This window comes from Pleurodeles waltl, chromosome 9, assembly GCF_031143425.1.
Source record: "Pleurodeles waltl isolate 20211129_DDA chromosome 9, aPleWal1.hap1.20221129, whole genome shotgun sequence".
Taxonomy (NCBI): Eukaryota; Metazoa; Chordata; class Amphibia; order Caudata; family Salamandridae; genus Pleurodeles; species Pleurodeles waltl.
Window position 1 is genome coordinate 406,850,962 of NC_090448.1, and position 23,281 is coordinate 406,874,242.

The 23,281-nt window shown below is 47.3% G+C and overlaps 1 protein-coding gene across 1 annotated transcript in view; it reads left to right on the top strand.

The window, feature by feature from the left end:
• LOC138259410 (girdin-like) overlaps positions 1-23,281 on the top strand; it is a 632,998-nt gene that overhangs the window by 240,567 nt on the left and 369,150 nt on the right. The gene's annotated exons all lie outside the window — the stretch shown is intronic.

A 23,281-nucleotide genomic window follows, 5' to 3' on the forward strand; every position in this document is an offset into this window, starting at 1 on the left:
GCAGTACTCCGTCATATGCAAAAGCTTCAACCATCCATTCTATTTCTATAAGAGAGGCACCTGCTGGGTACATCTTGTCCCTTCCTGGCCCGGTGTGGGTTTGCCCGGATCTACCATGCGGGGTGTGTGCATGGTTCCTGGGGGGATGCGATACTTATGCGACTGGGTTTCCCGTGGTGGTGCATCAAAAATGGCTAGACCCGCAAGGCAGGTATGTCACACTAACAGGGATGGTGGGGGGACATCCCTTGAATTTTATATGTATTTATGCACCTCCCACGGCGCTTCACCACTTTCTTTGGGAGCTTTCAGCAGTGGTAACTCAGATGCCCTCTGGCCTCACTGTCCTTGGAGGCGATATGAATGCGGTCTTAGATATCGTCGTGGATATTACAGGTGCAGCTTCAGCTGTTCGATGTCGTTGCTCTGCTTCCTTACGACAATGGATGTCGAACCTGGGCCGGAGGTGTGGCGGACTTGGAACCCCTACTCCAAGCAATACACTCATACTTCCGTAGCACATCATACGCAGGCGCACATTGATATGATCTTCATGTGGGCTGCTGACCTCCGCTCTGTCAAACAGGTCCAGATACTGGCTCGGGGCATATCAGACCATGCCTCAGTTCTCCCTAACATTGGCTCAACTGTCCTGTCACAGCTCCCCACGTGGCGCTTTTTTTTTGCCTGGCTCCTACAGAATGGGGAATATGTTAAGAACTTATGTAAGGAGATTGAACAGTATTTTGAATTGAATGAAAGAACAGGACAAACAAAGGCAATGTTTTGGGAGGCTGGGAATGCCACAATTCGTGGTCTGGCCAAGGCCCTTCTCCGGACACAAGAAAGAGCCAAGCAAGCCCACATTGCCTGTTTAGAGGCCAGGGCGCTTCAGTTGGAGAGGCGCATGGCCCAGAGGGGCTGTGGGGAACTGGAGAATGCTTTGAACCCTGTGTGGGAAGAAATACTGGCACAATTGTTGGAGGCAGCAAAGCAATTATGGCATGCATCGCAGACAAGGGTCTACTACGGCTGGGGGGATAAGAACAGCAAATTGTACTGGCTGGCCACCAAACCCCTGACAGTGCGGGTGATACCCGAAGTGTCTTAGGCCTCTCCGGCTGGCATAGTGGCCACATTTGTGCAGTATTATGCCACACTTTATACCGTGGCCCCAGGCCCTTGGTGAAGCTAGAGGCACCGCTCTTAAGTGAGTTATCCATGCCCGTTTTCCCAAAGTAGGAACATCGGGCATTGGTTCAGCCCATTTCACGAGAGGAGATAGGTGAGGCCATCTCTGCATTAAACACTGGGAAAACCCTAGGCCCTGATGGAGATCCTACTGAATTTCACTCTAGATTTAGAGACTTCTTGGCGACTCGGTTGTTTGGCTTTTATGAGGAGGCGTTGTAAGTTGGTGCCTTTCCGGACAACCTTGACCAGGTGACCATAGTGGCCCTGCCAAAGACAAAGCCTCCATCCCTGTCATATGCAGATTATAGCCTGATACCTTTGATCAACGGGGAACTAAAAATATATGCCACTGTCTTGGCGAACCATCTGCGGAGGGTTTTAGGGCATTTGGTCCACCCTGATCAGTGTGAATTCATGCCAAATCGCAATCCTAAACACTGTATTAGGTGCTTGAATGTTGCACTGGCGCACAGGCATGCCCTTCCAGAGTCCCTGGCGCTGATACTGATAAACTTCAAGAAGGCGTTTGATACTGTGGACTGGAGATACCGGAGACAGGGGCTCGCTAAGGCGGGATTTGGCGACAAATTCCAGCGTGTGAAACAACTGCTTTATCACTGCCTGACAGCCAGGGTGCTGGTCAATGGGACGGTGTCGGAGGCATTTCCTTTTTGTAGGTGAAAAAGGTAGGGATGCCCACTGTCCCCTTTTCTCTTTGCTTTGGCCATCGAACCCTTAGCGTGCATGCTTCGAGAAGATCCATTGATGATGGGCTGGCGTTGGCCTCAGGGGAAGGAGGACCGTATTGCCTTGTATGCTGATGACATGCTGTTGTACCTGTCAAATCTGGCAGAGAGTGGTCCCCAGTGTCTCTTTCTTCTGCTTCTTTTTGAAGAGGCATCTGGACTGCTTATAAATCCAAAGAAATCTCTTTTGGTTCCTTTGGCTGGGTCTCGGGATGCAATTGATTAGCAATCTGAATTGCCCATACAGCGGATTAGTTTTACCTATCTGGGAATTAAAATAGTGGTGGAACCATCCCTTGTTTGGGTGCTAAACATTATACCGCTCATCCACAGAGTTAAAGCAGACCTTAAGAGGTGCCACTTGTTAACCCTCAATGTGCTGGGGTGTACTGCCTTATTTAAGATGCTGGTGCTGCCATGCTTTCTTTATCTCCTTTAAAACCTTCCAATACAATTACTGTCTCAGTGGTTCAGGGAAATGGATGCAATGGCTATTGCCTTCCTGTGGCATAGTGGAAGGAGGCACCTTGTTCGGCCATATGTCAGGGGGGCTGAGCATGTCCAATCTACAGTACTATTATTTAACATCCCAGGCTTTTGTGATCAATGATTGGCTAACGGGGGTTGGGTAGATCTGGCCTACTGTTTAGAGTTAGTGTCGCTGGGTTCCCCCCGCATAATGGACCTTCTATATGGTGGCTCGTTATCGCAGAGTATCTCAGAAGTAACCAGGATGGTATTCATGGGGTGGCGGAAGGAGCTGTGTTGTACCGGGTGGTGGAAGAAGCTAACACACCGAACTCCACTGTGGTGGGGGACCTGGCTGGGAGAAGTGAGTGCACTGGAGGGGTTTTCCCGATGGAACGCTATTGGCATAACTGTGCTTGGTGATGTGTGGTCAGGTGACCATATGCAGTCCTTCCAGGAACACCAGCAGGGGTACACACTGTTGCATATGCAGTTCCATAGATTTCTACAGTTGCAACATGCATTGAGATCCCACATACCTGAGGCTACTTCAGTACCTAAATTTAGTCCTGTGGAGGCGAAGGTGATGATGGAGGCCTTGGGCAAAGGAGCAATCTCCCAAATATACAGTTTGATCGTACTAAATGCTTTTGAGACACTCCAGCCCCTGAAGTCAGGGTAAGAAGCTTGGATGGAACCTATGGATGAGGAGGATTGGTGAGATGCATTAATGGTGCCTCGAGTGATTGTAATCTCAGCTAAACTGAGGTTGGTGCAGTTGTACTATCTGCACCGTGCGTACCTAGCTCCAGTTAGATTGGATCAGGCTGATCTTCGGTCTATACCTTGGTGTGGGTACTGCGCTGACTCCCCAGCAGACTTCTTCCATATGGTGTGGTTCTGCCTTACTGGAAACAGGCTTTATCAGAACTTTCCACAGTTGGGGGGCAGACACTGGAATTGTCTCCATTGAGGTTCCTTTTTGGGGTGATGGAAGTGGTGGCGAGTTCCCAGGCGATAGACTGTTGGTGGGCACTGCTCTTCTGGTTGCTAAGCGGGACATTGCAAGACAATGGATGGTGAGCAGTCCACCTACGATTTCGAGATGGCGGCGGGGGGTATTGGTGCGCCCAAATGGAGAAACCAATTTATGAGGCGCAAGTATGCCCGCAGAAGCATACTAAAATCTGGTCCAAATGGACGGGAGACTCAGGTGCTGAAGTGGAAGAGTAAATGTAACATTAGCTATAAACATGTACTGTTGACATGATTGTAAAAGTTACTTGTAATGTGCACTGAGGACGACTGGGTGAACAGGGGGCGCATCTCCATGTATTATTCCACCAATCCTGTTTTGTGACAACTTTTACTTTGAATAAGATAAAATATGGTTATAAAAAAAAAAAGCAAACTTGCTTCAGTAGCACATGCAAAAATCATTGGTATGAAAAGGGATGCAAATTTTATATCTAGTCTAGTTTTTGGGAGATTGCAGTAAGTGAATTTTGTTTAAGTAATACTGTGGGTGAATAGAGACTTTTTCCTTATGGAAAAATGCCCAGTGTCACTTCTGATCAATAAAAGTAACGTATCATTCCTTCAGAATAACAGACATAAAGCCTTATTTGGCAGATTAGATCCTCCATCACAAATGTGACAGATTTGGCACTTGTAATAAGGCAGACAGGATATCATTGTGACTGGGAAACCTGCCTGACAAACTCTAAATCAGTCCCTCAGTGCCACATCTGGTAAAAGTAGACAGGGTGTCCATGTGAAATACCATAGTGAAATGAGCAATAACCAGGGGGATTAGAACCTGGACTTGCTGGTTCCCCTGGTAGTACAGTAAACTGTAACTTTGGTAAGTCAGATCACTCTATGTCTTGTTTTCTCTGTTCTCGACCATTTTAAATTATCAATATAATTTGCCAAAACATGACTGTTAGAGACTGAAGAACAGAGAGTTCAGACTAAACTTCAAGCTCCAGTTTTCCTTCTGGAGGTTGCAGGGCTCCTGAGATTTCAGAGTTGCAGCCCAGAAAAAGGACTAGGATAGAACACTCCTCTACTCACAGACATACTCTGATTCAACCAGTCAGGGCTTAGAGTCACTCTGGATGCATGCATTATTCGTGTATAGCAGTTGTTCCCAACTTTCTGACTCCTGAGGACACCTACTGGAAACCAGGGACTCTCAAGCAATTTGTACGATTTACATTTCAAACATTAAAACAATAATTCACCAAAAATATTCAAACAAGTACTCACCAAACAAATACTCGAAAATATAATAATAAAGATATAATTATTTTATACTGAAAAAATATGCAAAAATCGAAAAATTTGAATGGTAAAGTTGGAACTGCATCTTGGTGACTGTTTCCAATGTTTGGTTTTATTTAGGAAAGCTGAATCCTAAGGTCAGGTTCTACATTTTCCAAGTGATTTCTGTTTTAATTTTTAGGTACATAAGATCTGAGAAAGCTTTCTCACAAATATGTGGTGGGGAAAGGAAGTATAACCATAAGGTCATCTCATATCTCCATAGCCTCTGTGTTACATGTAATTCATTTGTTTTATAGCACCTCTCATACTGGTGTAGGGTTTCGGAGCTCTTTATAGGGGATTGCAAAATGTAGGAGTCACAAGTCATCCACATTGGTAGGCATTTTCTAAGAGTGCTTGTTCTGGAGAAGCACAAACTCAGGATTCAAAACATAACACAGTGGTTAGCGTTGACTTTAATAATAAGAATATACTTATACGGAAGCAAAACTTTTTTTAGCAGGATAAGGATAATGAAAGACTGGAGTAAAAACAAACTTTTTAATTTGTGCCAGTCAGTTTCATGCAGCTCTTTAATGGCAGTTCATAGCTCACTGTGCTAGATTACGATCGTAATTTATAAACTGCAGAGTAACAAAATAATCTTTGTGACAAACGTAGTAACCCACTGTGCTATGCACATAAAATACTTTTCTTTGCAGGACACATGTTCTTTGCAGCAGGCATACTAACCATCTGCGCTACCTTAGATGAGTCAAAACTGCCACTAGACAAAACTCCCATCTCTCTCCAGCAGGTACATTAATCACCAGAGTTGTCTTGATGCTTTTATTTTTACTGGAAGGCTGCTGGTTGTAGAGGGAACTTTGCGGTGCTCTTAAAACTGCTGCACAAATGAAGTCATAAATATTTTTAAAACTCACACGTATTTCTGTCCAGCGGCCCCAGCTGGAGAAATGCCTTCCTGCCGTCCCTGGGACATTCCCAGGGGGTCTGCGGACCCCCTGGGAATGTGACACAACCCTCTGGGAGTCTGCAGATCACAGGTTGTGAACCACTGGTGTATAGGAAAGGCAAATTCTTACTGCAATGTGTAGAGCATCTTGCCCGTTACCTGCTCAAGGATAAGAGATAAGAGGTTTGTTCTTTGTGATAGGATTTGGGGCCAGATGTATCAAAGGGTTTTACCCATTCTATGTCTATGGGAAAATGTGTTCGTACATATGGCCCTTGGTTTCCTGCTAGATGATATGCAGGCGGTTTAACAAGCGTATCAGACAATGTATACTGCCAATGTTAATGTGGTGGTGACTCAAAAATGTAATGGAAAAGATCTGGTAACCAAAAAGTAGTGACAAAAATTAGAAACAAAAATAGAGTAAATGCATTTTTTTTTAAATATTGAAAAATGCATGAATTTATGCAGGGGTAAGGACTGGATTAGGTTAAATTTAGGTGATGTCTCAGAATTACAGTTGGGTTAGTGAAAGCTATAGTGTGAGTGATATGTGTGGTAAGGTGTAGAGGTCAGTGATCGGCTTGGGGTAAGGATTAGGATTAACATTGGGGAAAAAGTTAAGGATCAGAAATGGATTAGGTTAGGCTAATAAGGGGCTGGGTTAGAGTTAACTCCTCCAGTCTGCCATTGCGGTCCGTTAACACTGTGTGCCTTTTGGGCATTACAACCGTACTTTATGGGACACGGCTGTGCAGGTCCTGCCATAGGTCCCGGAGGAGGCCTGAGCCCTTCTTTCCCAAGCTGCTGCTGACAGGAGAGACACCGATAAGTTTGCAACACAGAGTGGGCTGGATACGACCGTCTCACTAGGAAGATCAGTTGCATCGACGGCAGCCTTCAGGTACCACGCCTGGTTCAGGACATCTGGCTTTTTGGGGAATGTCCAATCCATCATTATGGACATGCCCTTTATGTCTGTCTCTCTGGAGACAAAACAGACTCGGCACTCAAGCGCTTTAAGGAGTCCAGGGCCTTGGGCCTCACTGCTGCCCCTCCCCCTTTCAGTCTGCTTTTGCCCCCTTCATGGCTACGGAAAGGGTGCCCAAATACGTCCGTTCCCCTCCAGCCTCTGTGTGGATGAAGACATGGGATCCAACATCCTTAAGGATCAGGAAGCTAGTGGTCTAGCCAGTTCACCGCCCCACCCTTCTCTTCTGCAGCCTCCAAACCTTTTTAGTCTGATGCTTCCCCACCAGGGACCAGTCGGAGGCAGTATCCACCATCACCTGCCGCGCTGGCAGTCAATCACATCAGACAGGTGGGTTTTGCAATTAGTCCGAAGGGGCGACTCCCTCTCCTTCGAAACTACCCTTACATCCATGCCACCATCCTACGATCGAATGATGGAGAATCACCTAGCACTACTCCACGAGGAGGTTATGGCTCTCTTGGCCAAGGAAGCCATAGAGAGGGTCCCTGTGCCAGAAGTAGGTTGTGGTTGTTGTTCGTTCTACTTTCTAGTGCCCAAAAAGGTCAAGGGCCTCTTCCCTATCCTATACCATAGATCCCTCAATCTCTTCCTCAGGAAGGAAAAGTTCAAAATGCTCACCCAGGCTCAGGTTCTATCGCCCTGAACCTAGGAGACTGAATGGTAGCGTTAGACTTGCGGGACGCCTATTTCCATATTCCTATCCTGCCTGCCCACAGACGTTACTAGCGGTTCACGGTAGGCCATGCGCATTTTCAGTTGACTGTGCTCCCCTTTGGACTTACCACCACCCCTTGGGTGTTCACCAGGGTGATGGCGGTGGTAACAGTTCATCTGCGCAGGTCAGGGGTTTCAGTCTTCCCCTACTTCAACGACTGGCTGTTAAAGGCGGCCCACCCCATGCTGTCATCTCCCACCTGCAGACTAAGGCTGGACCTCCTGCATTCACTGGGGTTCACTATAAACGTGCCAAAGTCACATCTGACTCCCTTTCAGACGTTCCCTTCATTGTAGCTGTTCCGGACACAGTGCAGTTTTGGGCTTATTCTCCAGAGCGGTGAGTTCAGGATGTCCAGGCTTTGATACCGGTGTTTCAGCCTGTATCCTGGATTTTGGTGAGAATAATGCTGAGGCTCCTGGGCCTTATGGCCTCCTGCATCCTTCTGGAGAAACATGCCAGATGGCATATGCGGGCTTTGCAGTGGCACCTGAAGTTCCAGTGGTCGCAGCATCAGGATAATTTCTTGGGCATGGCCCAGATCTTGGAGGGAACTGCGCAAGATCTGCACTGGTGGCACTTGAACTGCGATTGGGTCAGAGGCTGATCTTTCCCTTCCCCTTCTCCAGATATGACAGTAGTGATAGATGCGTCACTCCTGGGATGGGGCGGACACATGGGAGAGGTGGAGAACAGAGGTGTCTCGTCTCCGGTGGAGACTGGGCTCCAAATCATTCATTTGGAGCTCAGGTTGATGAGACTGGCATTAAAAGCATTCCTTCCCTCTCTCCAAGGGAATGTAATGCAGGTGCTCACGGACAACCCCACTGCCATGTGGTACTGCAGCAAGTAGGGCGGGTGGGGTCGTGGATTCTTTGTCAGGAGGCTCTTCACCTCTGGACATGGCTGGGCATTTCCTTGCGGGTTCAACACCTGGCAGGCTCTCAGATTGCCAGAGCGGACAAACTCAGCCGACAATGCCTTGTCGATCACAAATAGGATCTCCATCCGGAGGTGGAGCAAGGTCTCTTTCAGCAGTAGGAAGTACCTTGGTTAGATCTGTTTGCCTCCTCAGAGCACGCAATTTTAGCAGTTTTGCACGTTGGAGTTTCCAAGCCGGCAATCGCTCGGCGACACTTTTCATCATGAGTGAGCTCAGTCCTCCTGTACGCCTTTCTGCCCAAACCACTTCTGCCCAGAATTCTCAAGAAGAGTTAAAATGAGTGGGCCCAAGTAATCTTTGTGGCACTGGACTAGGCAAGAAGAGTCTGGTATCCCAAGTTATTGAGAATGGCCATTGATCCTCGGATCAGACTGTCCCTGGGATGGTTCTCCACCGGCACCTGTCCAATCTCTGCCTTCTTGCGTGGAGATTGAGGCACAGCAGTTGACAGCTTTTGACCTTCCACCCGAAGTATGTGATGTTATCTTGGCAGCCAGGTATCCCTCCACCAAAACAGAGTACGCCTGTTGGCATAAATTTGTGGCATGGAGCATAGGCAAGTCTGTTGACCCCCTCTCTGCCCCTCTTTCACAGGTCGTCTTATTTATTCTTTCTTTGGTCCAGCAAGGCTCTGTTTTGGGCAAACTCAAAGGTTATTTGTTGCTATCTCTGCATTTCTGAGATTACCTGACCAACCCTCTTTGTTTGAGTCTCCTATAGTTAGTAGGTTCCTTAAGGGTCTTATCCACATGTCTCCTCCATCACCGTTCATCATGCCCCAATGGGATTTGAATTTGGTCCCGACTTTCCTCGTGTGTGCTCTCTTTGAGTCACTTCACAATTGTCCTCTCAGGCTTCTAACATTAAAAACAGCCTTTCTTGTGGCATTACATCTGCCCGCAGGATGAGCGAGCTGCAGGCATTGTCATCTAAATCACCCTACCTTTCCATCTATCCTGACAAAGTGGTGCTTCGCACATGGGCCTCTTTTCTTCCAAACATGGTTACGCCCTTCTGTGTAGGCCCATCCATTACCTTGCTTACTTTTTACACACCCCCACATCCTTTGAAGGAAGAGGAGAGACTTCACCACCTGAACCCCAAAAAAATGCTGGGGTTGTACCTTGATTGTACCAAAGAGTTCCGGGTGAATGATCAGCTCTCTGTTAGGTATGTGGGTGCGAAGAAAGGTTGGGCAGCGTAGAAGAGAACCATCTCTAGATGGGTCGTTCTTTGCATTAAAATGTGCTAGCATTAGCTAAAAAGGAACCCCCGGAGGGTTTGAGCGTTCACTCTCCTAGAGCAACAGCTTCAATGACTGTGTTAGCATGCGGAGTTCCAGTCATGGACATCTGTCATGCAGCAATATAGGCATCCTTGCACACATGCACCAAACCCTACTGCCTGGACAGTCAGTTCCGAAGGTACAGGTACTTTGCCCGATCGGTCCTGCAGGACTCCCTAGTATGATCTTGGTTCGCAGACCCTCCTCTGGGGATATTATTGTTCAGGTATCTATTCTAAGCTAAGGAATCTGCAACTAGAAGTCTCAATCAGATGAACAAGTTACTTACCTTTGGTGACGCCATATCTGGTAGAGACTTGTTCTAGTTGCAGATTCCTTTCCGACCCACCCATTCTCCTCGCTCTGCGGACTGATATCGAGGAACAGGGACTTCACTTTCAGGGCCCTACATTTTACACACCAGTGGTCGGTGTTCTTCATGACTTTAAACGTCTGGCGTGGAAATTTGTGAAAAGAAACCGACGTCAGCGTTCCGGGGTGGCACCTTTATAGGTCGTGCAACGTCATATCCAGCATGCATGATGCTGACGAGAGACACAGAGCCGACTGACGCCACGCAGGGGTGCTGCTCAAGAAAAATATCCGGATCCAGACTGACTCCTGGGGGAAATTCTAAGGTAAGGAATCTGCAACTAGAATATGTCTCTACCAGATAAGGTGTTACTGAAGGTAAGTAACTCGTTCCTTTAGCTGTCATTATTAGAATCTATATATAGAGCTGAGCTTTGAATGATTAGGTGTGGTACACTCTCACTAGGTGTGAAATGCAGTTTGGTGTGAGTGATAAGTCAAGCCGATTTCCAAAGCAGTTATTCTTACGCCTGATGAGTGACACTTTAGGTCTCTGTCAAAGCTAATAGTCTCTAGGACTGGATCTTTCATAGATTCACATGCAGGAATTATTCCCCGTCCTCACTCTGGGGGAACCTCCATAATCATTGGTAACATAGCAGTGTACATTAACTCTCATCAGCATTGAACTTCACATTGACTATCTACATCCTATTCACTTCATTATAATTGACCCAAACTCCAACCAGTCAGAGACCTGCAACCTCAGTCCTTCTAGTCAGAAACTTTCAACAGACATATTTTGTACTGCTGGTTCAATGTGAGGAACCCTTAGCAAAGGTCTATCCTTTTGAAGAATTTCTCAGGGGGGAAAATGTGTTGGCCGTAGACACGTGAAAATAGCTAATGCATCAGCTGTGGTTGCATGGTTCAGCAGGCAGCTATGGAGTAATATAACTCTTTTTCTTGAAAAGTTGTCAGATATCGATAGAACAAAGGATATTTTAAAGGATGATGAGCAAGAGTCAGTAACACAAATTTATTCAGCTATAGATGCTTCTTAATGTGCATTTTGATAGATAAACATTGCAACAGTATTGAGGTGATATGTCTGGTTGAGAGTGTGTCATTCAGGCCTGATGTTCTGTCAGAAATCATGGACATGACTTTTCTTTTGATGGACAGAACGTCTATGGGGAAAAAGTAGACAAAGCTGTTCAATGCATCAAAACAGACACTTTAACAGCAAGGCCACCGGAGTACTTCAGATCAGAACTTCTTTTCAAGATGACAGGCATGAAAACCAAGGGTCCTTTCTGCAGGTTCTTTTTTTCGGACAAACAAGCAATACAGAAACTATTTAACATCATTTAAGACAACAAAGGCATTAGCTTGGCCAACAAAACAAGCAAGGGCAGCACAAAAAAGGCAACCTAACCACAAAGTATAATAATAAGTGAAGCAGACACAGGGGGTCATTCTGACCTTGGCGGTCCATGACTGCCATGGCGGAGGGCGGCGGAAGCACCGCCAACAGGCTGGCGGTGCTTCCTGGGCGATTCTGACCGCGGCGGTAAAGCCGCGGTCAGAAAAGGGGAGCCGGCGGTTTCCCGCCGGTTTCCCGCTGGCCCAGGGAATCCGCCATGGCGGCGCTGCTTGCAGCTCCGCCATGGGGATTCTGAGCGCCTTCCCGCCAGCCTGTTTCTGGCGGTGTCCACCGCCGGAACCAGGATGGCGGGAACGGCTGCTGTGGGGCCCCTGGGGGCCCCTGCACTGCCCATGCCACTGGCATGGGCAGTGCAGGGGCCCCCTAACAGGGCCCCACAAAGATTTTCACTGTCTGCTGTGCAGACAGTGAAAATCACGACGGGTTCCGAGCCGGCTTCATTGTTGAAGGGGCTGTCCCGCTGGGCCGGCCGGCGGTCTTCTGGCGGTCGCCCGCCGGCCCAGCGGGAAAGCCAGAATCGCCACCGCGGTCTTTTGACCGCAGAGCGGTCTTTCGGCGGGAACCGCTTGGCGGGCGGCGACCGCCGCGGTCAGAATGACCACCACAGTCTTTACCAGGGAAGCCTCCTCCCTCTTCAGTCTGCAAGTGGGAGATAGGATAACTTACTAGCTAAGAGTCTGGTGGAAAATAACAATGGACAGGTGGTTGGTAACATTTTTTAATTCAGTTTGGCCATGCCCTGCAATTTTTGGAGGACTTACCATCTCTTCCTCAGAAAAAGAGAAACACAAACACTTAACAGAGCTACATCTGGTGGTGGCCAAGTTCATAGAAAAGGGATCTTTAGAAGAGGTTCCAACAACAGAACAATCTAGGATTTTACTCCAGGTTCTTTTTCATATTGAAAACATCAGGAGAATAGTGACCAGTGTTGGGGTTGAGAAACCTACATTGAGTACATCAAGAAGCAAAGCTTTTGCATAATCACACTGCAAGTAACATTGCCTTTTCAAAAAAGATGTTAATTCTAACATCGCTGGTATGTAGTATGCTTATTTCCATAGTCCAATTCATGCAGGGCACAGGAGGTTGCTTCGCTTTATGGTTGCAGGTCTCCATTATCAGTTCAAGTCATGACCATTGAGCCTAAAATCAGCCCCTCCAATATTCTTAAAATGAATGACTCCAGAAGCAGCCTTGTTAAGGAGTAAGGATGGAGGGCTGAGTGATATACCTTAAATTAGATGACTGGCTCATAAGAGCGAAAACATGGTAGGAATTCCTGGATATGATCAAGAGGATAATGTCAGTGCTGTCATCCTTGGGTCTTGCTATCAACATGAGAAAATCAAGCCATACCCCAACAACCGATTTGTCAGGATGTGCACACAAAAAAAGAATGGTGTTTCCATTGCAAGAACAAGGTGACAAATCTATACGTCAAAAAATGTTTTTAGTAAGGTCAGGGTGACAGAGCAATCAAAGCAATCCTGTGGACTTTGTGTATCCTTCTACTATCTCACTGAAGCCTAAGCAAGAGGATGATTCTGGAGCTATTGAATTTTCAGTGGCAACAAATTGATGGAGGCATGGATGATAAAATACAAATCACCCCACAAATGAAACAAAAATTGAAATATCTGCACAGGCCAACCCTACGTACAAACAAACCATCAAATATTTCAACTACAGGCACATCACTTCTTGAATTATAGTCCAGAAAGGAGTAACAGTCGCACTTCAGCTTGCTGGAGCTCAGGACTGTCAGGTTGGCCATCAAAGCATTACTTCCTGCTATGCAAAACACTCATATTGTGGTTTGAAAGGAGAGTACTAGCCCATTGTATTACATCTGCAGCTGGGGAAACAAGATAAGTTATGTTGTCAAAGTAGATGCAAAGACTTTGGAAAATGGCAGCCACAATGTGGAGTTGTCAGGAGAGCATATTTCAGTAATATACACCGAATTGGCAGATTGCTGAGCAGACAATACTCAAACTCAAAAGTGTGGGAAATAGTTGACAGGCAATTGCATGTAGTATTTTAAAGGTGGGGCACTCCACAGTGGGACTTGTTTGCAACGGATTAAAATAAGAAGTGAGCCAGGTTTGCAACCAGATGTGATTGCCTATGATCGGAAGGGGACTGGGCAAGGTAATTCCTGTATGTTTTCCTGACAATTCCTCTGAAACCTAGAGTATTATGCAAGGTCAAGATGGAGTAGTGCAAAGTAAATCCGGTGGCTTCAGCATAGGCACATCAACATTGGTACTCAGAATTACGGAGGGTGTCTGACAAACACCAATTCAGTTCAAGACAGATTTATGACTTCTTTCAGGGCCCTTCACCACAGCCCTCGTTCCCTTCAGCTAAGAGCCTGGCTCATCAAGACTTGCAGTTTGGACATTTATCAGTACCTGAAGATTGTAAAAGGATTTTGAAAGCAGCTAGAGCCCCTTCAACCATCAAAACTAAAATCAAGTAGAAACGCTTTGTTACATGGGCAAAAATAAAATAAAACTGAGTTCACTGGAATTGTCCCCTCGCCCATTTCTACCATACCTTTTGTAATTGGTCAAGGCTGACCTATCCTTTGACTCGATTAAAGCATGGCTGCAATTTTGTAATTTCTGAGATCTCCTCAAAACCTAGTTGTATTCTGAAAGAAGAATTAAATATTTGTGAAAGGTTTATTTAGGGCAATCCCTTCTATTCAGTGTATTAAATTGTCACCAGAATGGCAGCTCAGCACAGTGATGGTGGCATTGTTACATATGCCCTTTATACCAACTCACAAAGCTTTGATGCAATGTCTTTCTTGAAAAACATCGGTTTTGGTAACTGTTACATCAGTTAGAAAACTCAGTGAACTCACACTCTTTCCTGAAAAGAATCTTTTATGTTTTTTTCAAACAAGATAACATTGACTACAAGCCCAATTCATTCAAAAAGTGGCAACAATATTTCACATAAAGCAAAATATTTTACTTTTTTCACAAATCCCACCACATCAACAGAAAGGACATCACATTCCCTAGGCATTTAAAGAGATCTCAGCTTCTACCTTTACAGAACAAAGTATTTCTTTCAAATGGACCATCTATTTGTAGCTTTTGACCCTTCAAATAAGGGCAGACTGACAATAAAGCAACCTCTAATGAAATGGTTTGTTGCTTGCATTAGCTCGGCTCATAATTATATGAATAGGCTGCTTTCAAGAGCAGTCAGAGTTCTCTTAGCTAGGGCTATAGCATCTACAGCAGCCCTTTTTGAAGGAATACAGCGTATAGACATCTGAAAAGCAGCAGCATGGAAGTCAGTGCACATTTCACAAAGTACTACTGCATTGACATTAAGATAAAACAAGAGGTAAGAGGCCTTTTTACCTAAGGTTAATCTCACGCCCACTATTTAATAGCTCTAATAAACTGCTTTTGTAATCTTAATTCAAGCATGCAAATCTATGAAAGACCCAATGCAGGCGTAGGAAAAAATACTTACCTTCAACTATGTTTCTCTAGCATTAGCATCTTTCATAAAGACTCATACGAACCACCAGCCTCCCCTTTTCATGAGGCTCCAATTAATGAGAGTGACACTTAATGGGCTAGAAAATAAGAAGCATCTAACAGGCAGTTGGCGGAGGGTGCTTGCCCCTGCTGGAGTTCGGGTCAGGTATAACCAGGTGAATAGGACGTATATAGTCTATGTAAAGTTCAAGTGTAAATGTACACTCTTATATTTAACTTTCATTAGAGAGGGTTCCCAGCCTGACAGCAGGGAATACTTCAAGCGTGAGAATCCATGAAAGATGCCAATGCTGTAGGACAGCAGTTAGAGATAATTAACCTTTTCCACGTACAACCTTCTTTCAAACCTCAGTAGTCCAGAACCCTCTTCTGAAAAGCAAAGTCACCCTAGGTGCTACTTCACTGTGTTTGTTTTATTGCAGGTTATTTCATTTTTGTCGTAGTGATTTTTGAGTTTAACTGATTGTCCAAAGAAAGGTGGTCTATGGCCCTTCAAATTGTATCTTTGCACTGGCAATATTTATTGTTTCCTCTTTCAACTCCACTCTTGTTTCCTCAAATGATGCCAGTTACGGGCTGGAGAGCTGTCTATTTCTGATTCATAAATGCACACATTAATATTTCTGAATGAAGGGAGTGATAAATGATCAACTGGAGCTCAGTAGACCACCAACACCATTTTACTATACTGAGTCTGTAAAGGAAAGAGCCCCGTAATACTCTCCGGGGCGACATCTAGGAACATGTACAAGCCAAATCGGATCAGGCCAGCCCCCCCTTGCACGTGACAGATTTTCCTTAAGCTTTACTGGCTTTATCTCATTTACTGAGACCCCAGGCATCTTGTCCCAAAAGATTTCAACCACAGTGACCCATTTTGAAATACAGGCCCATGAATACCCAGTACTCTCGATCCATCAAAAATACGAACTGCACTTCACCATTTTTAGTATTGGCCATGAGGGTTACCCAGTCATAGCCACACCTTTTTTAAAAAAAACATCTTTTTATTAAATCATAGCTCAGTGCAGTGCAATATTGACGAATATGGTCAACAAATACACCTTGGTCAAAGATATAATTTTTCATTAGAACAATCATGTCTACATAGTATATCACAGCAATTGTCAATCCTCCTATTCCTAGCATACCCTATGGCCCTCTATGCAGCGACTACCCTTGCAATGTGGTCCCCTCCCTTCACTGCCCTCCCCTCACAGTCCTCTATGTAAACCCCACAGTGACCATATCTTCTAAAATTTCCGGGGGCAACTCCTGCCCTGGTAAATAACCTGTTCTGTGTGGTGTCACCAGTCCATGTTCCTCTCCCAACTTTGGACTTCTGGCAAGTCCGAGGCCCCCCCCAGGATCGGCCATTATCTCATTTGGCTAGCCCGTGGCTAGTATCAGCCAAGTCTTTCGGTGTCTCAGCTGGTTCTACTCTCCTGAGATCTAGAGTATCAGCCATCTGGGCTCCCGAGGGACCGTGAGCCCCGAAACCTGGGTCATAATGTGTACTACTGTTACCCAAAACTGTTGTATTACCGGACACCCCCATAATATATGAAAGAATGTTCCTACCTCACCACACCCCCTTCGGCACAGGTCTGAATCCCTTTTTCCCATGCGATGTAGGAGGGTTCTCGAATAATATGACCTGTGTAGGACTCACAGTTGTACAAGGTGGAATCACGCCTGGATTGCCACCTCTCTTGGGCTCTGAAGGGCGTCTTGCCAGTCATCATCCTCGATTCACCCTATATCTCGCTCCCATGCCTCTCAAAGGGGTTGCCCAGTGTCGGGCGAGTTATCCATCAGTTTTTTATAAAGTAGGAAATTGCTTTCTCCTGCATGGGGTCCATCAATAGGCGATCCTCCAACAGGGAGAAATCGGGAATTTGCTCCCCCACACGGAGATGCCTCCCCAGTGCATGAACCAGTTGGAGGTATTTAAAACTCTCAGAGTGCCCCAGGTCATATTCAGTCTGTTGGTCCATCAGCGTGACCAAGGAACCCCCTCTCCAGACCTCTCTGAGCTTATCAATGCCGCACAGAAGTCCTTTAGTGTAGAGGTTTGCATAGCTGGTCACTACACCACAGAGGAGTCTTGGACGTTAACTTACCATCCCACCCCACATATTTAGTGACCTCTCTCCACGTCACCACCACCGCTTGTTTGTGGAGCAGTAGCAGGCCCTCCCCTCCCCGGGAGTACAGCACCGAGGGATATCCTCTGTCTTCCAGTGACTCCTTGTCTATTCTGTAGGCTGTTTCCCCTACGTCCGCGTCCACCCAGTCTTCCACCGAGAGAAGCTGGGCGTCCAATAGTACGCCTGCATATGAGGGACCTCCCTCATATACCTCCCTTGTATACTCCTTTCTGCAGTTTCACCAGGGATATACGCGTACTTCCTCTCTGACACAGGATCCTGCGCAGTTCCCTATTGAGCTTTGTTAAGAAGTCAGGAGGTACCCTATATTGGGGGTATTTTGGAACATGTAAAGCAGACGAGGCAGGGACATCATTTTAAACAGGGCGGCACGGCCCATCAGAGATGGGGGAGCTTTTGCCAATGCAGGACATCTGCTGCAAGTCGGTCCAGTTGCAGATATAGGTTCTTCTTGAGGAACTCAGTTGGGTCCCTTGTCACAAAAATTCCCAAATACGAAAACCCCTTAATACTCACTGGGGCCAAGCACCGCGCCGGCAGGGAGATGCCCCCGGCTGTCAGAGGGAAGACCAGGGACTTGTCCCAGTTGATTTGATACCCAGAATAGGTGCCAAAGAGCTGGAAGATGTGCAGTAGTCTATCTACGGACCGGTGGGGCCTCGTGATGTATAAGAGAATATCATCGGTGTACAAGGATATCCGGGCTTCTCACCAGTTCCCCTTGGGTATGCCCCATACCAGGAGATCCTGGCATACCCATGTGGCCAGCGGTTCCAGTGCCAGGGCAAACAACCATGGAGATAGGGGGCAACCCTACCCCATTCACCCTGACCTGCGCCCGGGGGTCATTGTAGAGCAGTCGGACCCAAGCACAGAATTTGGGTCCAAACCCCAGTCTGGTCAGGACTGCATGAATATAGGGCCACTCGATGCTGTCAAAAGCCATCCTGGCGTCCAATGAGAGCACCGCTGCCTCCTCTGCCCCGGGACCCCTGTAATGCTCAAGATCCCATATAGGCGCCTCAGATTTAACCTAGTGCTTTTATGTGGCATAAAACCAGTTTGGTGCTTATGTATTAGTTTAGCCATGTGAGAACGTAGCCTGTTGACCAGAATCTTTGCTAAGACCTTGACTTCTGTGTTAAAAAAGGGAGATGGGACAATAAGAGCCTCAAGATGTCAGGGCTTGCCCTCTTTATGTAGGACCACTATGGTGGCGAGTTCCTGGTCCCCCAGAAGAACTCCCTCCGTCCTAGCTGCCTGAAACATTTCCAGCATATGGGGAGCCACAATATCTCTCATGCCCTTAAAGAGCTCCACCGGGAGCCCACTAGGCCTGCCGCCTTCCCTGATGCAACCTCTCCCAAGGCCTGTTGTACTTCTTCCACTGTCAGTTCCTGATCTAACAGCTCCCTATCAGTCCCTGACAACTCCTCCAGTGGGAGGTCTTGCAGTAGTTCCTCACAGTCCTCTCGGGTAGTGGTCGTCTGGGAAGAGTATATACGTTCATATTAGGTGGCAAAGGCCTCTACTATGTCTTCAGTCTTGGAGCACCTTATTCCCCCCTCGTCACCAGTCTCTGCAACCCAGTTCCTGCTGCTATTCCTTTTTTCTAACTATGCCAATAGCTTGCTTGCCTTGTATCCGACTTCATAGATCCGCCTTTGTGTAACTTGTTCATGGGCCCGTGCCACTCGGGTCCCCAAGTCTTGCATTTCTTTCTGCTAAAGTCAGCCTGTGACACTGGTGTGGGTCAACTACCCCTCCGCAAAGTGTTGCCGCCTCTAAGTCAGAAACCTCCCTTTCCAGAGGTGTGTACTTGCTATTCTGCTCCTTTTTGTGGCCTCCTATCAATGCCGGGGCCTGCTCCCTGAGCACTGTCTTGAATCCCTCCCGGAGTGTACTAACCAAGTGCACTGTCCCACAAATTTCAGAGAAATATCTCTTTGCCCCGTCACGTATCTGGTTGGAGAACCCTTCCTCTCTCAAACACCAGGGAATGAATCTGGGCATCTGTGTCGTGTCCCACGAGGATCCCCTTAATGTAGCCTCTACCGGAGAATGATCAGAAATGCCCCTCGCCAAGTGGGTCGTCCCGTGGAAGCTACCTACACAGGAGTGGTGGGTAAATAAATAACCTAGGCTCGAGAAGCTTTGGTGACATGCAAACAAATGGGTAAATTGCTTTGCACCTCTGTTATGGGCCCTCCACAAGTTCGTTAGACCCAACGAATCTGCAAAGGATTGCAGTATGGTATCTACCCCACCCCCTCCCATCTGAATTGACCGGTCCAGCGTTGGGTCTGTAGTATCATTCATGTCCCCCCTAAAATTAAAGTCCCCGGGGGCAGCTGCAGCAGCAGTGCCCCAAGGGCCGGAAAAGTATCTGAGTACAGTCTAGGGGGGGTGGATGTATACAGAGCACAAGTTGATGGCCCATCCGTGCCAAGTTCCGGATCAGGCCACAAACCTGTCCAGTGGATCGGTCCATATAGGACCAGGAATAAACAGCACTGCCTTCCTCAGTAGGATTCCCACGCCTCTCGAAGCGGCAGTGAAGCCGGAGTACACCTAAATAAAGTAACCCATTCTGTCCAAGGCCTTATGGTGATTTCCCTTCAAATGAGTTTCTTACATGAAAACTAAGTCTGGTGTATGTCTCTTGATATACTGTAGGACTAGAGTGCGTTTAATTTTATTGCCGAGGCCATTTATGTTCCACGTCATGACCGTTAATGACAACGCCTTAGTGGTCGTCATGGCGGATCCAATGTCTTCGCAACTCAATACCATTGGCCCCTGTAGACTGATCTCCCTCCCAAAAATCCCTACCAAAGCTTTCTGTTATCTCCTGAGTACCAGTTCCCTGAGCTCTTTGTAGATAAACATTAACAGTTGTGAACAGCTAACCCCCTCAGCTCCCCAACTAGATCCTCCCCTCCCTGCTACCCTGCATAGTAGGATCAGAACTGCCACCTCCCAACTTGCAGAGTGCCTGTTGCCCCAACTGTAACATGAAATGTGTTAAGGGTTGGCTGGCTTAACTCAGAAAAGCCGAACGGTGGCCGGATAAATCTTCTCCTGTCGGTTTGATCAGTCAGTTTACTTTGCATCATCCTGCCCACTGTCACTCTGTATCTTAGCCTGGTGGTCGGTCTCTCTCCGTTTCCCCCTGATCACCATGGTCTTGGGGCGGTCCGGAAGAGCCAGCTTGCCTCTGAGTTCTTGTGTGCTATTCTTTCCCTTTCTCACACGTTCGCCGGTCTCGCTGACACCAGCCTTCAATCCAGTCCCACATATCCGCTGGCGAGGTAAAATACCAGGATTTGCCCTCTGCTATCACCCGGAGCTTTGCCGGAAAGAGCATCACATATTTGAGTTCCTTGGCGCGCAGTGCTTTTTTAACTTCGTCGAAGCTACGGCGCTGTATCTGCGCTTGAAGTGTGTAGTCTGGAAAGAACCCAATGATCACATTTTCGTAGTGCAAGTCCCCACGGGTGCAAGCCATCTGTAGAATGGCATCTCGATCCCGGTGGTTTAAAATTCTGGCAATGATTGTTCTTGGAGGAGCCCCTGGCCTCGGGGATGGCCCTGGGGTCTGATGAGCCCTCTCCACTGAGAAGAAATTCATCTTGGGGTAGATGGTTTTTGATACAAGATCTTCCAAGAAGAGGTCCACACTTGCCCCTTCCGCACCTTCGGGTACCCTGACTATCCTGATATTATTCCGCCTTGCTCGGCCTTACTGGTCCTCCAGCCTGGCCGCCATTGTTGCGTGTTGCGCAGTGAGGGTTTGCACTTGTTCTTCCAATCTCTTGCAGGTTGACCTAAGTGTCTGTATGTCAGATTCTGCTGTGGACATCCTGTCCGCCATCTTTTGTAGATCCGCGCACAGGAGGGGACATCCGCCGTCACTGTGTCTAACTTGGGCTCAAGGGTGGATTTGAGATCTGAGATTGCTCCCATTATAGCTCCCAGCGAAGATTCCAATGCACCCAATCCGGCTAAGTCTTGCTCCAACAAAGTCGAGGCTTGTTTGGCTTTTGCACAGTTGTCCATTTTGTTCAATTGCTGGTTGCCTTGGGTTTTGGGTTTCATCATGATCTGCGGCAAAGCAAGCCTCTGCCCTGCCTCTCTGTGTTGACTATTTGCCTCCTGCGTCGTTCCTACTCTCCTGAGCCCCTTCGCTTACTCTCCTATTTCAAAGTTTTTCCGCTGCGGCCTCCCTATTTGGGGTGGATGCTCTGGGAAGCCTCAGTTGATCGTGCACCCCCCTACAGACCCCCTTCGCTGCAGGCCAGGTTGTTCTTTCTTAGTCGGCCCGGATGTAGGACTTCTGGTCTCTCCCTCTGCGCCAGTTATCCACTGCCAAAAGTGCCCGTCAGTGGTGCCAAGAAGTAGGGGCACAAGCACATCACTCCCCTCCATCTAGGGCTTGTCCTCCTCTGTGCTCGCCCTCAATGGTCGCCCCTATCGTGTGCCCTGGCCCATTTACTGCTCTCTCCCATCGGCCAGGGCGTATCCCTCGTCACGCAGGCCTCTGTAGCTCAGCTACTCAACACACATGCTGTCTCAAACCCCTCAAAGTCTCATCCACTGGCCCCGGAACTCTCCTTCTATTGCTGCGGGCCTTCCCTCCTGCTCCACCCTCCCACCCCTCCACCCCCCCATCACTGGGTCCAGACACCCGGCAGTCTCACACAGGGGGCCGTTCACTGCCACGCGTTCTTCCACCCCAGCCAGCTCGAGTCACCCAACTCCTTGGGCCTCGTCCCCTTTACCACTTTACCAGGGTGCCTGGGTGAGTCTTCTCCGTTGGCTTTGTGTGGCCTCTGGGAGCCTCGCAGTCCGAAGATCAGCATCTGGTCCTGCCGCTCAAAAGCCCTTCTGCCAGCGGGACAGGCACCCACTCTGCTCCTCTCCCGGAGCGCAATTCAACTCCTCTCGCTGTGGGGTTCCTCCGGGCCATATTTGGACCCCCATGGCGTCACACACAGCAGCCGTGCGAGCAGTGTCTTGAGCCCTTTGTCGTAGGGCAGGATGTCGCCGGATTATGTCCGGATTGTAGGAGTTTTAATTTGCAGAGCCACGGAGTTTGCATAGATGGCGGCCATCTTTGCGTGAGCCAAGCCACGCCCCCAGTAGTAGCCACACTTGACAGTTCACCAAGTATCACTTTAGGTCACAGGTGGATTTTTGAAACCTTTTGCCCAGTCACTCATTACTTGAAAAGTCGAGGAAACCCACTCCCTTTCTTTCCCACGAAGGTGACTTACCTAACGGATCTTTTAGTCGTATGGTGTGGGGCAGGAGTGTTCGACATGCTGAGCTCTTTTGACCTAAATAAACACTAGTACTTTTATTTAAGACTCAGCTACCACCTTTGTCTATGGCGCATCAACAAAATAGTAATTCTGAAGTTCTGCACCCTTTCCTTTTAGAAGTGTATGGAAAGCCACCCCCATACCATCCATTGAGTCATATTTTGGATCCATAGAAAAGTATTGACAATGGTTGAGGCCACTGGCTTTTTACTTTTGCCCTCTTCGTTTTGGACTGTGATATTTCAAGCATATTCATTTTCAAAGAAATACCACTGATTGGACATGTATCTTTATAATTATGAAAACTGAGTTTTTTTTGTATCTGAGTCCAAACCCCTTCTTCCTTGCAATCGTAATCCGTAACTGGTCGTCAGCAGATATCACTTAGAAGTGAAGGAAACCAAAGGAGTCATGTATTGCATTTACCAGCAACATTATCCAGGTTGTAGGATAGAGAGAATAAATGGAAGTACTACACTGATACTGCTCCATCCAAGCATCTGTCTTTATTCATCGATGCATCTTGTGGTTCACATATGAGCTTGGTCTAAAAGTTCTGTTTTCTGACATTTTCTGAAGAGTAGGTAGTTCTCCTGCCCTAAGATAAGTCGGCGGGCATTCCACAGCCATTATCCCTGTACTACTAGACACCTGTCCCCACCTTCCTTGCTCTGCCTTCCTTTCATTGTTTCTCCTTCCTTCTGTAAGTCCCTTTCTCCTGCTCCTTTTTCAGTTTTAACCCCACTGCCTATGTTTTTAGAAAGAAGGCCAGAAAATACGAACCATTGTGCATTATAATGTTTAATTTCTCTGCAAATCCAGTACAACAATGCCCTGCGCCCATCCTTGTACAATATGGATGATGCATATGTGAGCAACTATGTGACTAAGAAGAGTATAGTATATGT